Source organism: Pieris rapae, chromosome 3, assembly GCF_905147795.1.
Source record: "Pieris rapae chromosome 3, ilPieRapa1.1, whole genome shotgun sequence".
Taxonomy (NCBI): Eukaryota; Metazoa; Arthropoda; class Insecta; order Lepidoptera; family Pieridae; genus Pieris; species Pieris rapae.
Window position 1 is genome coordinate 1,371,005 of NC_059511.1, and position 15,303 is coordinate 1,386,307.

The following is a 15,303-nucleotide window of genomic DNA, read 5'->3' on the forward strand; positions in this document are numbered from 1 at the left end:
CTTGAAGGACCCTAAGTCGAATTGGTTGATAAATTCTTCAGTGGGCAGCTGGTTCCACAAAGTGGTGGTGCGCGGCAAAAACTGCCTAGAAAAATGCTCAGATGTGGAACGGCAGACGTCGAGGTGATACGGGTGGAATTTCGTATTATGCCTCGATGTAGGATGATGAAACTCAGTTGCAGGTATTCAGAGGAGATGTTCAGATCTGAACATCTCCTCTGAACACACTCCATGGTAAATGCGGTAGAAGATTGAGTGAGATATATTTTAATTGAATTTTTTTCGTAACATTATGTTTAACAAAACTGTCATACATTTTAGATAAAAGAGTTTAACATAAACCGTAGATATAGTATTGTGTATGATTTGGTAAACCGATGGTCAGATAGCAGATCATGGAGCAGATAGTCAGCTGTAGATGCTTCGTTGCTGACCTCGACGCTCAGACATGAGCTGCCGACTAAAGAGAGAGAGAGAGATGATTTGGTAAACTTGACTATATAAAAAAAATCAAATATATTCGCTTTTAGAAAATGATTTTTTTAAATATACATATTGAACTAAACTAAATATTGTTTGAAACTATAACAATCAGTATCTGCAAATTAATATAAATTTTACGATTAACAAAATGCTTGAAAATTATAATTCATAACGGGTCGCCACCGCACCAAGAAAATTGTACGCTAAATTGCTTGCTAGAAACTTAAGCGAAGAAATCTTAATTCTGGCCTTCGTAGTAAAGCGTAAAGTGAGAAAGCAAAGTTAAAACGTAAACAAGACTCCCGTACATATACGTTATCTTACAAACTTTTAATTACCTCTTAAGATTATAAATTCCCTTCACTGCGAAGTTTGGTGTATCTTTGTTTATACCTTTTCGTTATATAATATTTGTTAGAAAGATGATACAGTGAAAATAAATGTATACAATCCATATAAAACATATTAAATATATAATATTTTAGTTTTTGATGTATTGATGTTATATATAAACGACATGGAAGTCTGGCGGAAGTAACTGCAGCGGTTTTATTAAATCTTTTGATACAGCTAGCCAGAGCTGTCCTTTAATCAAATAGACTAAGAACTGAGATTAAACGGATCTGTAAACAGTTCTGAACTCTAATTAGTGAAACTTGAGTGGACGGAAGATGTAAGTATTTATAAACCTACGAGCTGACCTGGCAAACGTCGTTTTCGCGATGTATATAATTTATCATAAAAATAGGGGTTGATCGTAGAGGGTTGAAGATTTAGGGTTGTATCTATTTTTTAATGCTGTTGATACAGTTGATAAAAAAAATAAAAAATTATCTAAAAACCTTTTACCTTACCAATTTACCCAATATGCACACAAAATTTCATGGGAATCGGTCAAGCCGTTTCGGAGGAGTTTAACCTCAAACACCGCGACACAAGAATTTTATATATAAGATTTTATGTTAATTTTAAACTAGTAAATTATTATTACGTCCTGTCCTACACACAGGTATGAAGGGATGATGCAGAAAAGTTCTGAACGTCTTACCTTAATAAAACAAATTGTTATCATAGTCCTACGTCAGAAGAGAGCGTGTCACCGAAAATCTCTCCTTTCTGTATAACGCGTTTTGGTCATAACCGTGGATTAAGCATTTGTCCTGAATAATACAAACAGAATATTTGTAATGTTTGTTTGTGGAAACTCTTGTAATTAAAAATTAACGTTTAGCAGTCTTACTCAGAGTCTTAAAGAGTCTATTAACTACTTTGCTATATTAAGGGTTTGTTTTACAATGTATGGATAAAGTACCAAATAGCTAAGCAACACAAAATAAAAATAAAATACGTTTATTTTGGAACATAAGATCATCTAGGTATCACTTATTCCACGTCAATCAATTCGAACTTGTAGGCATCCCTACTCATCGGCAAAGACAGAGGGTGTAGGCCGAGAGAAAAAGCCGGCGTAAAAAACTCTCGGTACTCTTTTAAAAAAGCAAATCATCAAACAATATTTAAAACAAATATATCAAATTAATTAGAGGTAGCCTGCCCAAGTAAATTATTTGGAAGATAAAAGTTCCGAATAAGAAACTTCGCATTTCGTGACGAATAAGGCTATCAGACAGTCGTGAAACGCAACAAACACTACCAATAAAATATGAATATAATTATCGAATAAAGATAATTATATTCATGTTTAAGTTTTTAGTTGACTGACATCTTTAAACGAACAATTCTATGTTTAAGTTGATAAAACACGAATAAAATAACATTTTCTATAAATGTTTCCTACCTAGATCGATTTATCGCCCCCGAAACCCCCAGTATACTAAATTTCATGAAAATGGTTGGAGCCGATTCCGAGATTCCAATTATATATAATTATATAATATATACAAGAATTGCTCGTTTAAGGATATAAGATGTATCTTGAAGTTTTTAATTTAAAAACTAAAACCTCTATGTTAGACTACAAATTTTTCAGCCCTAATATATAAAGAAAATGTACACACTAAATAAAGCGTACGCATGACTAAAAATTTATACTTCATAGACTTTGTATGTATGAAATATTAGGAGTCAAAATGGCAAAATCAGAATAGATGAGAATGACCAAGTCGAAATTTCTATGGAACATTCATAGTCTGATGACGTTTCACTTGCTTTATGTATGGTTGTTTTGTCCTTACGATCCAAAAACAGAATAAAAAATATACCGGAAGCGTACCAACCTGAACATAGTAGGAGCTCGGATGATCTGAAAACAAAGAAAATTATATTCAATTTGATTTAATTTCAATTCATAGCGTTCCATTTTTAAATTTTACTACATTAAATGACCTGCAGCGCACTGACCAGTTTACTGGCCTAGAACATCCATAATAAACGGTGGTCAACTAACATCAGGTACGCCTACTGTACCAGAATATAATTTTTATCCACGTCCAAAGTAGCTTAGAATGGAGTATTAGCGTTAAATATTAATAAAATATCCCTTTGACATGAAAACCTCGCTAATTACATACAGTCTGAAAGTATAATATAAAAACCAGTGTAATTTAATATTATTCTACTGTAGTAAGCTTTTTCTTTTTAATTAATAGCCGTAGTCACCGTTCTATATTCAGAAGGTTCTTTCACTATTTAAAAAGGTTCATTTAAAAATGTTTTATTAAATGCCACCAATGCTTTGGTATATTACTACTACTATAATTAATCCAGGGGAATGTAGCAGTTTCTTAGCAAATAAACGATTTATTATGTAGACGGGTTGACTGTAATGTTTTTCATTTTTCCCACTAGTTATAGACGTTTTCAGCATATTGAAATGTGATTACAAATTTCATTAGAAATTGTTCATTGTAAATATAATGGTATGGAATGGAGGCTGAAACATATTTCAGTATTAGAACAAGTGTAGTCGAGACAGCTTTCAGAAATTTCTAATACGGAAGCGAAAAATCTAAGTTACATGGCGATGTTTTTTGTGGTCTGATAGTCCCTCTTTTCTTTTGCCTGAATCGATTTGGAAATATAACAGACAGACGCTCTACACTCTTCTTTTAAAATTTAAAAAAAACATATGTGCAATTCACACATGGTAGAAGTGAAACCTTCAAAAACATTTTTTTTATTATTAATCATATATAAATTAATCATTTTCCATTATCTAAATGTGTGTGTTCTTTTAAAACAGTATATTTTAATGATAAATTTTAATTTATAAGTTTAATATAAATTTTTAATTTGGGAAAAACTAAAACATCGAAAGTTTGAAATTCGATCAAATGAAAAAGCGGCAGTAAAGAGAGGCTGTATAATGCCTGCTATCTCATTTTCTCCCACGTTAAATCATATGATGAATTGATGTTTCTGTCTCTCTTTACCGCTGCATCCGGTTTGAAAACACGACGATTCGAAAGAAGTTTATCTATCTCATTTTCTCCCACGTTAAATCATATGAATTAATGTTTCTGTCTCTTTTTACTGTCGCTTTTTCGTTGCATCCGGTTTGAAATCACAACGATTCTAAAGAAGTTTCACTTCAAAAGTGAAATCATGTATAAAATACAGTGTAATCTCTATAACTCGAATCTCAAGGGAAATGCAAAAAAACGAGTTAGAGATTTGAATTAAGAACTTTATTATTATTTTAACATATGATTTTACTACTGAAATTCCGACTTTAAAAGGCACGATTTCTAAGTGTTATTTTCAATTTGTAGAGTTGAAATCGAATTACTTTTCAACTTACATTTTGTAGTTTAAATTTACATATGAAAACGAATTACATTTGAATGAAGTAGTCCCGAACCCGAACATTAATTTTCTATTATTTCGGGGAATCCCAATTAAGACGTCATTATATTTCAACTACGACTTACGGAGTTTCCTTTTTGATCTTCGAGTTATATATGTATTATCAATACGTAGGGGAATAAAGTTTTGTTCGAGTTAATAAGTCTAAATAATTCGAGATACCGCGTATTTATGTTTTCAGCGAAAGGGAATGCCAGATTTTCCAATCACTAAGGATTTCTACTTAACAAGGTTCGAGTTATAGAGATTCCACTGTAAGTGGAATTTTGGATGGTTCTGGTATTCCAAGAAATGAAATAAGTGCTTAAATATTCATGTGATTGTGTCTCTGAATGATTTCAACATTTATTGTATTGTCGCACAATACTTGAAGTTATATAGTCTTTATGCCAAAACAGTTTTCTACAAAATATAATATAACTTCAAAGTTACGATCCAAGATTCCAATATGGCGGCTATCACCCGATGCAGAAATTCAATTTCAGCCCGTACTATGCAACGGCTTTCATAAATGCCTGTGCTTCCAAGCAATCTGTATAATCAAAGAAAAAAAATTGATGGATAATATACATCAATTCCTTAATATCTGACAACTGAGTAACACTTAAGCTCGGTTTATTTACTTATCCACCTAAAGGAAAATCATTTAATTTTCAATTAAAATCAAGTGTGACCTATAGATATCCAGACCTCGTTATCAGAATGCTCAATCTGGATATAGATGAGTTTTAGCTAAACGCGTTCTTCTGGAAGCAGGGACAAATGGGATGATAGGATGCTGTGTAGTTTAAATGTACATTATACTGGGGTTAATGTAACGGAAGTGCCTCGAGATGTAATTAAATGGCGGAAACGAGAAGCATTCAGTAATTAGTTGGAAGCCATCCCAAACAACTCATTTACGATAATTTGTAGGAGAACAATAATTATAACAGTAACAATATAAGTAAGTACATAACAACATAAGAAAGAGTTTATTGAACAATAAATAAGTATCTAAGCTATCTATTACCAAGAATATAAATTACATATTTAGTATCCTATCACAGTCTGTTCTTTTCTGCATATTACTTTATATCTAATAAATATTTATATACAATTACAAACTAAAAATATATCTAATTTAAGGTTAGTTAAATAAGTATATTTCATAAGTATATCAAAGTCAAAAATCATCAATTCATATAGGTAACGCAATGAACGACAAAAAAGAATATACATTTAATACTTCTAATTTTATATTTACTGCCAGTTCTCAAATCAAGGGCGTAGAACGGAAGAGAAGAACTGGCAATAAACTCTCCGCCACTCTTTTTAATCGCCAAGTTTTTTTTTGTTTTACAAAAATATGTAACATAAATGAAAATATATTTGTATTAAATAAATTATGATAATTATTTCCACGACACAAATTTACAACATAAACCTTCATAGTAATAATAATGAAATATTAATGAATAAAAAAAATAAAAAAAAAGTTTGGTCCCTGACGCAGTGTACCTTTAACGCTGGCAGCATTTTCTCGCTGTATTGCGATACTTATACGTTGAGCGACGAAAACACGGGTCACCTGTATTATCAGGTGCCAACATAAATCTTTAATTAGTGCCTTTGAACTTAATGCCACGGCTCAAGAGTCTATACTCCAAATATTTGAGGCTCAACATTTTTGCTTGTCCGAGGGAGGTGAGACGGCACACACAAATAAAGTTTTTAAATTTCCCCAACAATTACTATTTAATATCTTGCCTAAGTAACAGGTATGTATGGCAATTTATTTGTATTAAGATTTATGAGAATATATTGGAAGCAATAAATTATCATACAAGTGGGTCATATATGTATGTTATAAGGAAAAAGAACATTTGTGTTGGCAGAGACATGCTCCCGATGTTGCCCGAAGGACTATTTCATTTATTAAGCCTTTTCTAGACACTTCATATAAAATATAATATACTGGCGGTTTTGCTACCCAATTTCTCTAATGTTTTTGCTTATACAGATAATATAATTAAATACAGCCCTTATTAAGAACTATTCTTATGACATATTTAACAAAGGTTAAGTTGGGGGTCCATTAAATGAAAATGGGGTTCCACGATAGTGGATCTCAACACGTACACTGATAGTACCTATTTACTTACATCATACTATAATATCAAAACATATACATTATTTATAAGGTACCTATGAAGTAAATAAATTACTATGTTTATAAAATTGTGTAAGTTGTAGGATGTTGGTATTCACTTTGTGGTCGCAATACATTTGAACTTGTAAAAAAAAAAAATTAAATTAAATTAATAATTGTATAAATTAACATGTGTTTTTAGTTTAAGTTTTTATCACTAATCTTCACTACAGTTAGAAATTTACAGGGAATCCGTATCAGGTGGTCTACCCAACACAGAAAAACATGGCATGGTATCTGCGACACAAAAAAGTTCGGGGAACTCTGGACTCTAAAGCAAGCCGGTTTCCTTAAGGAATCACAATGTATGCAAAGTAGGTTTTTTTAAGGAAAAAACTTCAATAGCTGAATCCGATTCGAAGTGATGGCACGTATTTAATAGTGTCACGTCCAAGTCCCATGGGGGAATTTTAATGCGTAATTTACGATTTTGGTGGCAAACTTTTCCGGATTTTACACCTATGTAAGATCCTTATGGGCTGTTTGGATATTTTACAGCGTTTAGGCGGCTTTTAGGTGGCGTTTAGGCAAATTACGTTAAAGTTTTTTGACTTTTAATTTAATAACCTTTTGTATTTTAGCTCTGAAGTTCCGAAAACTAAAACTCAGCTACACTCACATACGCACACAAACCCATTTACATACTCACACATTCACGCATTCTTAATGTCTTATACAATTTGTATTTGATTAGTTGTAGCACAAGAACTACTTAAAACATGTTTTAAACATAAAACCACGGAATAGTTGTTATCTAGTTTCCCACAACACAGGGATTGCCCAGTTTCCCACACTGAGGATTGATGAATTTTGTCACAACCATAGTTCTGTTATGAATAAAGTTTTTATTATTATATATTAATTCTTGCAGTGCACTTTTTTATTTTTTACAGTGAAACTTTTATTACGTTAAGTGATACCTAGAAGATCTTATGTTCCAAAAAAATAAACGTATTTTACATCGTCTCAAACTTTTTCGTCTGTGTGTTGCATGTCGCGTGACGGTCGGCCACGGAGTAGGGATAAAGTCAAAGTCGCTCGTCATAGCAGCGAAGGCCATATATAACATATATATAACGACGCCTATAGTCCGCGCACCTCCACTATGTGGAAACAGCTACCCACTGATGTATTCCCTAACCAGTTTGACTAAGGAACCTTAAAGCCGGCAATACACTTGCGAGCCGGCATAAAGAGTGTCCATGGGCAGCGGGGCGGTATCACTTCACATATATGAGCCTTCTGCACGTTACCTATATTAAAAGATAATCAGTGGGTGTCTTCTCATGAGGTTTTTAGGGATACAGAGGTTTCACGGATAATAGATAGAAGATACCGATCGCACGGTATGCGATAGTAAGTTTTATTCATAAAACAGAAATCTAATTTTGCCAAATAAACTACTCCTTTGTCTCTCTCCATTACTGCGTTAACACAGTCTCACTGAAAGAGACGTTAACTTTTTATGGAACAGAAATCATAGTATAAAAAGAAAGAAAATTGAAATTAAATATCAAGCAAACGACACCTAATATTCAAGACAAAACAAATGTGATCGCCATTCCAAAGCATTACTTTTAAATTATGTGTTCATTAAAATTATCTTAGAACATTAGAAAAGTGAAAAAAGATTAAATAGCTGTTAGCTTTGTAATAATAACCTTTCTAATGGCTCATTTATTCGTTATTTCGTTCATTCGTCCTCGCAGGTGATATTCCATCTTATAAATTACACCTAAACAAAACAAAGCATTTATTTATTCCGCTTTATTGTTCTCTTAAATATTAAGTAGCTTTATGAAGAAAGGTTGTGTATTTTGTTATTCAGCGAATCTTAAAAATATCTAAAAAATATCTGTTTGGATCACATACAGAATGTTTTATTTAAAATGAAAGGATATTAGTAGATTTGTTAAATAGCTTTGCCATATTTTATAAATTAATCATGTATAAAGTTCGTTTAAAATAATTCAGTTTTACTAAAGTTTTTGCGTGAAAACAACAGCGGATGATATAAAATATAGTTTGTTGTACAATATCATGATGTAAAAACTTTAATCTCGCGATATTCAGCTCAGTTTTCTCGTTGGAAAACTTTTGTCCATAGTTTTTCCGTCTAAAGTTATAAAACTGATTTAAATAATGCATACGTTAAGTTTTCAATGCTTTTAACATGGAAATTACTGTGGTTAGTATAAAAAAATCGTGTGTGTACACGTGTTTGAAGTTATACTTCTTTGGCGTAACAAGATAAATATATTATTCAACGTTTGTAGCCAAAAGGACTAACAATAGAAAAAAAATTAATACATTGAAAGTTTTATTATAACGCATTACCTATTTAAATAAAGTAAATTTAAATATCACAAAAGCAATAAAATACTGACCTAAGCTAACATCATTGATGGTGGTGTCAGTTTTTTGTGACGCTGTACACACGCATCGTAACAATTACTCTCAACACTTTAATTTTCCTCTCATCAATACCTCCTTGTGCCAATAATAATTGCACTATTAATTTCTTCAACTGTTTCATCATCAAATTCGTCATCGATCTATCAAACTTAAGACGAGACACTTAAGACGAAACTTAAGAGTTTTCTCACTATATTTTTCTTCTTTTCATTATGTTAATTGCGTTAATAGGAAGAAATATTTATTGGTGCATTGTCGAGGTTTGAACATATGAGAGATCTATTCTTATACTCCACCAAACTTTACACTTTTATTATATCATATAACTCATACACAATATTGGATTCAGATCTCGGTTTTTTAACAAAGGTTTTTTTTATTTTATTAATGCAACAATAGTTTTATCAATGCTTTTTTATTTATTTATTTTTAATAACATTCTTTTTAAACAGGCCATCAATGTTTATGTAAAATGGCACTTTTAAGGATTCAAAACATAAAAACAAGGTGTAAATTTATTTTTAAAACCTTTCCTAGATCGGTTGAATGAACGCGAAATGGGGTATATAAGATGTGCTCCATACTTCACAGTGAGCATACAAGTGGAAAATTACTAAAAATATAAGCCATCGTCAAGTTAAAAAAAATACAACGTTATATAGTTAACGTTGATAATACAGGCTCATTTAATAGATTCGTATACAATAATGCCATGTCTGGAACGAGTCGATACCCTATTCGTAAACTACATTAATACTACGACTTTTCGTTCTTATGAAATTTAGTTATCAATCATGGTAAATAAATGTATGGAAATTAAAAATAATGTTTAGAAAAACAAATACAAACGTATGGTACTGTATTTATTACTGCGAGGAGTATTACCGTATCATAATTAGAGCCTACTTCTTCTACAAAGGCCAGCAACAGATTCGCATACTGGAAATGTCAGTAAAAGTCTTGTTCGCGTAGTTTTTGTGCTCCCCATATTTTTTTAAACATATTTTACTGTTTATGCACTAATGGAACGTATAACATAGAACTGGTGCTATTCGGGCTCAACGATGATCGCAATACAGCGAGGAAATGTTGTCAGCGTTAATGGTATACTGCCACACACACTGCAACTTTTAATATTTAATTATTATTCCTGTGCGGATTATGAAAACTGTATACTTGATTGTCATCAAAAATATAACGTTATGTGAGACATCGTTAAAGTGTTGCAATTGAACTTAAAATAAATAAAATAAATTTATACAATTTATTACTTCAAAGTGTGAACATTTCTGAAGCCGTCTAATTCGTCTTTCGATTGACTGAGCTTAGCTGCGATGATGTTCGCCCACTTGCTATTGAAAGCGCTTCCATTCAACAAAATCTATAGATTATCCCTCAAACGTAGATAGACTTCACTAAATCAAATTGAAAATGTTTAAATTATTATTAATTATTTTAAATAAAGAGCTATTTTATTTGTAATATAAAGCTGCGACAAATCTAACTGGTCTAAGGAAAACAGAATATTACATCATTTTATATTTTTACCATACCATATTATCATGCCACGTCATTATAATTGAAAAAATAAGTTAGACTGTAATGTGTTTATGTCAAATAATAGACGTGATTATTATAACACATACTCATAATAAATAATATGATGTTAATAGGCTAGAATGCCATTTCTTATTTAATAATTATAAGTTATATATAATTGTAACGTCCATGGATCAATTTAAGTGATAAATATTTCATACAGAGACTGCATTAAAAATGTGGTGAAATCATGATAAATAAAATATGAATAAATATTATACAGACAATGTCGTGTAAGTCAAATTTAAAGTTGGTAGAAATCTAAAAGTACGTCTCTGCTTAGTCCTAATTGAATATTAATTAAGATCTTGCTAATTAATTAAGACACGTATAACACAATTATCAGTTATAATTATACCATTAAAACACTTATTGTTTTGATAGCACGCGGAAGTCTCGTAGCAATTTAGCATTGCAATTGATATCTGCGTAGCCGTCGTAGAGGCTATGTGTAATTACAGACTCTCTGTGCTACGTCGTTAGTGACGTGTTATAAGTGGGTTCATGATTATATGATGATATACCGCAGAGAAAGACTGAAGAACTTCCATAGCAATACTTACAGGGATCTTGATTAATAAAGAGTATTTTATTTTCGGATATAATGCGCTAATATCAGCGCTACGGATATCAAGACAACAACATCCAACTCGCCTTGATTCAATATCATTTTTAAGAGCAAGGGTATCGTAAACGTATCTTTAAGGGTTTGTTTTAAATTAATTTAAAATTAATTTCTTTAAACTAATAATAAACAAATTACGCGTTACAGACCCTTAAACTTACAAAACACTATCATTAATTACTCGAATTCCGCACACTTTCACAGTACTCAATGTCTTGGAATCGCACTTATAACTAGATTTATATTTATTGAATGGTAGCGTTTCGGCCCGCTATTATCTTAGAAATTAGCGTGAACGATATTTCATGACTTTCTAGGCAGGAGTGGTATTAAGTAGCTGATGTTTTATCTTTATCGCACCTATAAAGGTCAATCTAGAAAGTTCCATCACCAAACTAAGGAAAAGAGCAGAAAATTGGGCTTCATGAAACTGTTCCACGTTGTGAAAAAGCCCAAAAATCTTTTCAGACTCCGGAAAAGTTGTTTAAAGGAAGAAAATTTACGTAAATTTCAATTTTCCAATATCTGAGGGTGTCTCTCTTGAAAGTTTTATAAATCCCATTTCAGCTTTCTGAATACACGTCTAAGTTCTAGAAAAATCTAGAAAGTTTTGATTCACTATAGTAGATCAGCAATAGCAATCATTTAAGCAAAAATATCACTTATACAAATTATACATTTTGCTACTTTAAGAGACAGCGTATTTGTACTTATATATTTGTAGCTTTCAAGAAAGCTCAGGTCAAAAGCACCTTAAGCGTAACATGCATGCTAATGAGCACAGAGGTCGTAATGTAAATGAGCAAAGCTGTGTATTTATTCAAATTGCAACCATTGCATTGCAAACATCAGAAAACTGTAATGATTTAAGCGCAACAAATATATATATATATATATAATAATATACAATATAAAAAAAAACAAAAATAATTTATTCATATATGTAACACTTGTGAACGTCAAAAAAAGAAATATACATTAAATGATTCTAATTTAACATATACATACTGCCAGTTCTCAAATCAAGGGCGTAGAACAGAAGAGAAGAACTGGCAATAAACTCTCCGCCACTCTTTTTAATGATTGTAGATATACTACTTATATTTGGTCGTAAAAACCGATAGTCGTAACAGCCGATGTCGCCGTAAACGGTTTTGACTGTAGTATGTTAGGGTTATATAAGGATATCATTAATTCTTAAGAGGCCTAGAACTGACCATGCCCCGTATCCGACCTTATCTATTCTTGGTTATGTGGGCCTCATTTAAAAAAAAAGTTATATGGGAAGGATGGGAGCGACATCATCCCCAGTTACTCCAAGTGCCCATAGATAGGACTAACCGTCTGAAAAGGGCACATATTGTTCTGAATTCTGAACTGGCAAAAGGTCTAGCTCTCTCTATTTTTTTTGTGTCTATAATAGCCAGTTGATATTTTCGTCTGCAATGTTTTGCACTCTGGTCAATGTTTTTGTAAATAAATAAAAATGTTTAAAACATGTTTAAATAATTAATCATTCGCAAAGTAAAACTGTTTAACTAACACTACTTAATAACAATCAGGTTATATACGCGATGTTACAAATTAAAAATGTTGCAAGTACACTCATGAAATGAACATAAAATAATATTCTAGAGATTTCAATAGTAATTACGGACCGTTTGGCAACACTCCAAGTAACTCTTCAGCCAACACTGGAAACGGTAGATGGAATTTTAAAGAATTGATAAATGTAGGGCAAATAAAACAAAACTACAAAACAGCTTTTGCAGCTGAAAAAATTGCGCTGTAACAGTCAATTGTCAAAACTGTACCCGCGTAAATAAAACAAATGAAGTGTGAAAATTTTATGAAGCAGATCAATGTTTATTAGGTTTAATAAAAAATACGTTTATTTTGTAACATTAGATCATCAAGGTATCACTTATTCCACGTCATTAAATTTGAAACTGTAGGCATCCCTACTCATAGGCAAAGAAGACAGGGTGTAGGCCGAGAGAAAAAGCCGGTGTAAAAAACTCTCGGTACCTACTCAAACAATACTACAATATTTAAAACAAATATAGCAAATTAATTAGAAGTAGCAGTAATATAGATTCTCATTAAATCTGTAGCCATTTGGAGCCATGACCAAACATATATTTATTTGTTAACACTTCGTTGCATTACAATTTAAAAATTAAACATAATTAAATAAAAAGAAAGGCAACTGGTAGCCTTGTCGCTTTCGAGCGATCTCTTCCAGGCAACCACTGTGAGAAAAAAACTTTTTTCATCTATATAAATTTATCTTAAATAGCTCCTTAAATTTAAAATAACCCAAATATAGCCACCTTTCCACGTTCTACAATAAACGAAGAATATATATGATACTCAAACATATTACATATTTTGCCGTTGAAGTATTTCCTGAATTCCAGTAAATGCTTTATGAAAATATTTCATAAGATAAAAATGCACCTGCGAGCAGCCTGGAATGGCAATATACTGATATTATATTGATTGGAACACCAGAAGTAGGTGCAGTAAGTATACTAGTAGAGAATGATCGATGTTAAAACAAGACGAAATATTATCTGTGCACTCTATCGGATTTTTATTTTATTATTTAATTTTTTATATGGTGGAGTTGAGTACTTTATGTATCCATTTTAAAGGATCGATACAAGCTATAACTTCGCTCGAAAGAAATAAAATCCATATATTGTACACAGCATTCATTATATTATAAAAGGATTTCTAAAACAGTACGTAAAAAAGACATATACAACTAATAATAACAAGCCAGTCTCAGAATTAATTAAAGGCTCAAAGAGACTTTTGCACAACATGTAGATTTGCTTTTGGAGATAAAAATTATTAGTATATCAGTTTTTCAGATATTGTGTTGTAAGTTCAAAATTAAATAGAGTATTTATAATGAAAAAAATGTGTGCTTACACATAAGAAGTGAAATTTCTGTATGACCTTATTTTTCGAAAAATGATCTATATGCATCTTTACAGAAATTGGTTCGATAAAGGTAAAATAGAGATTTTCTAAATTAAATAAAAAAAAACTAAATATAAATTCTGAAATATATTAAATATTTTTTGTCAAATACTTAACAAATTTTTACAGAATTAGAGGTTTTATTTTTCATTAAAAGGCCGGAAACGCACTCGCGAGCCCTCTGGCATTTAGAGTGTCCATGGGCGGCGGTATCATTTAACATCAGGTGAGACTCCTGGCCGTTTGCCCCCTGTTCTATAAAAAATATATTATTTGGAATCATTACTGTCATTGTAATCGTTATTGTATATTTTTGTTACTAATGGCTTCGAATTTCTTCGAATCAAGCGTGGTAGTGATAAGAAAAAATGGCGCGAAACGGATAATTGTGACGCGTAACCATACATGTGGCGGTAATTTTTTTTCCGAAGCCGATAAAGTAGCTTTACTTCAAAAAGCAGAAATAAATAAAGTCCAATAAAATTGTAAATACCGAATGACACTCCATTTCGCAACCGTTGGAAAATTGTGATCATACTGCTGGCAATTTTACACATTGATAGATCTAGCTTTTAAAACATCGAAAGCAAAACATCCATTTCCCAGCTTTATGGATTACAATTTAACTACACAATTTTTTTTAAATTGATGATCAAAATATAGTTTGACATTTTACAATATCCTATAGATTATATAACATTATTTACAATTTTACGACGAGCTTTCCATATAAAATATGTACAAAAAGTAATAACGAAATCTTTAAATGGCAGCCCATTTTAGTGGATGCCTTTGAGGTACCCGGTACCCCCTTACGTGGAGTAGTTGGAGATCGTATCTCTAAAAGAAGACCCACCGAGAGTCAAACGATTTTATCTACAACGATGCGATTATATTAAAACTGCGTGCTAGTAATGAGAAGCCCATTTTTTGTGGGTGCGTTGCCGACCTTTGAGGAGTACCCCCTTACGTGGATTATTGGGAGATCGTAACTCTAAAAGAAGACCCACCGGGAGTTAAACGATTTTATGTAGAACCAGTTGTTATATTATATTAAAACTGTGTGCTAGTAATGATACACTGATATTACGTCCTTTGAGTCGAACGTAAAGATACATCTGAAATATAGAATTCAATACATGTTTCTGATATAGATACATTATCAACCTAGCCC

The 15,303-nt window shown here is 31.7% G+C and overlaps 1 long non-coding RNA gene across 1 annotated transcript in view; it reads right to left on the bottom strand.

Annotated features, from left to right (window-relative positions):
- Positions 1–15,303, bottom strand: part of LOC110991524 — a 98,341-nt gene that overhangs the window by 64,530 nt on the left and 18,508 nt on the right. Inside the window, exon 2 of the long non-coding RNA XR_006751291.1 lies at positions 2,721–2,746. This is a non-coding gene — a long non-coding RNA (uncharacterized LOC110991524). The remainder of the gene's footprint in view (positions 1–2,720; positions 2,747–15,303) is intronic.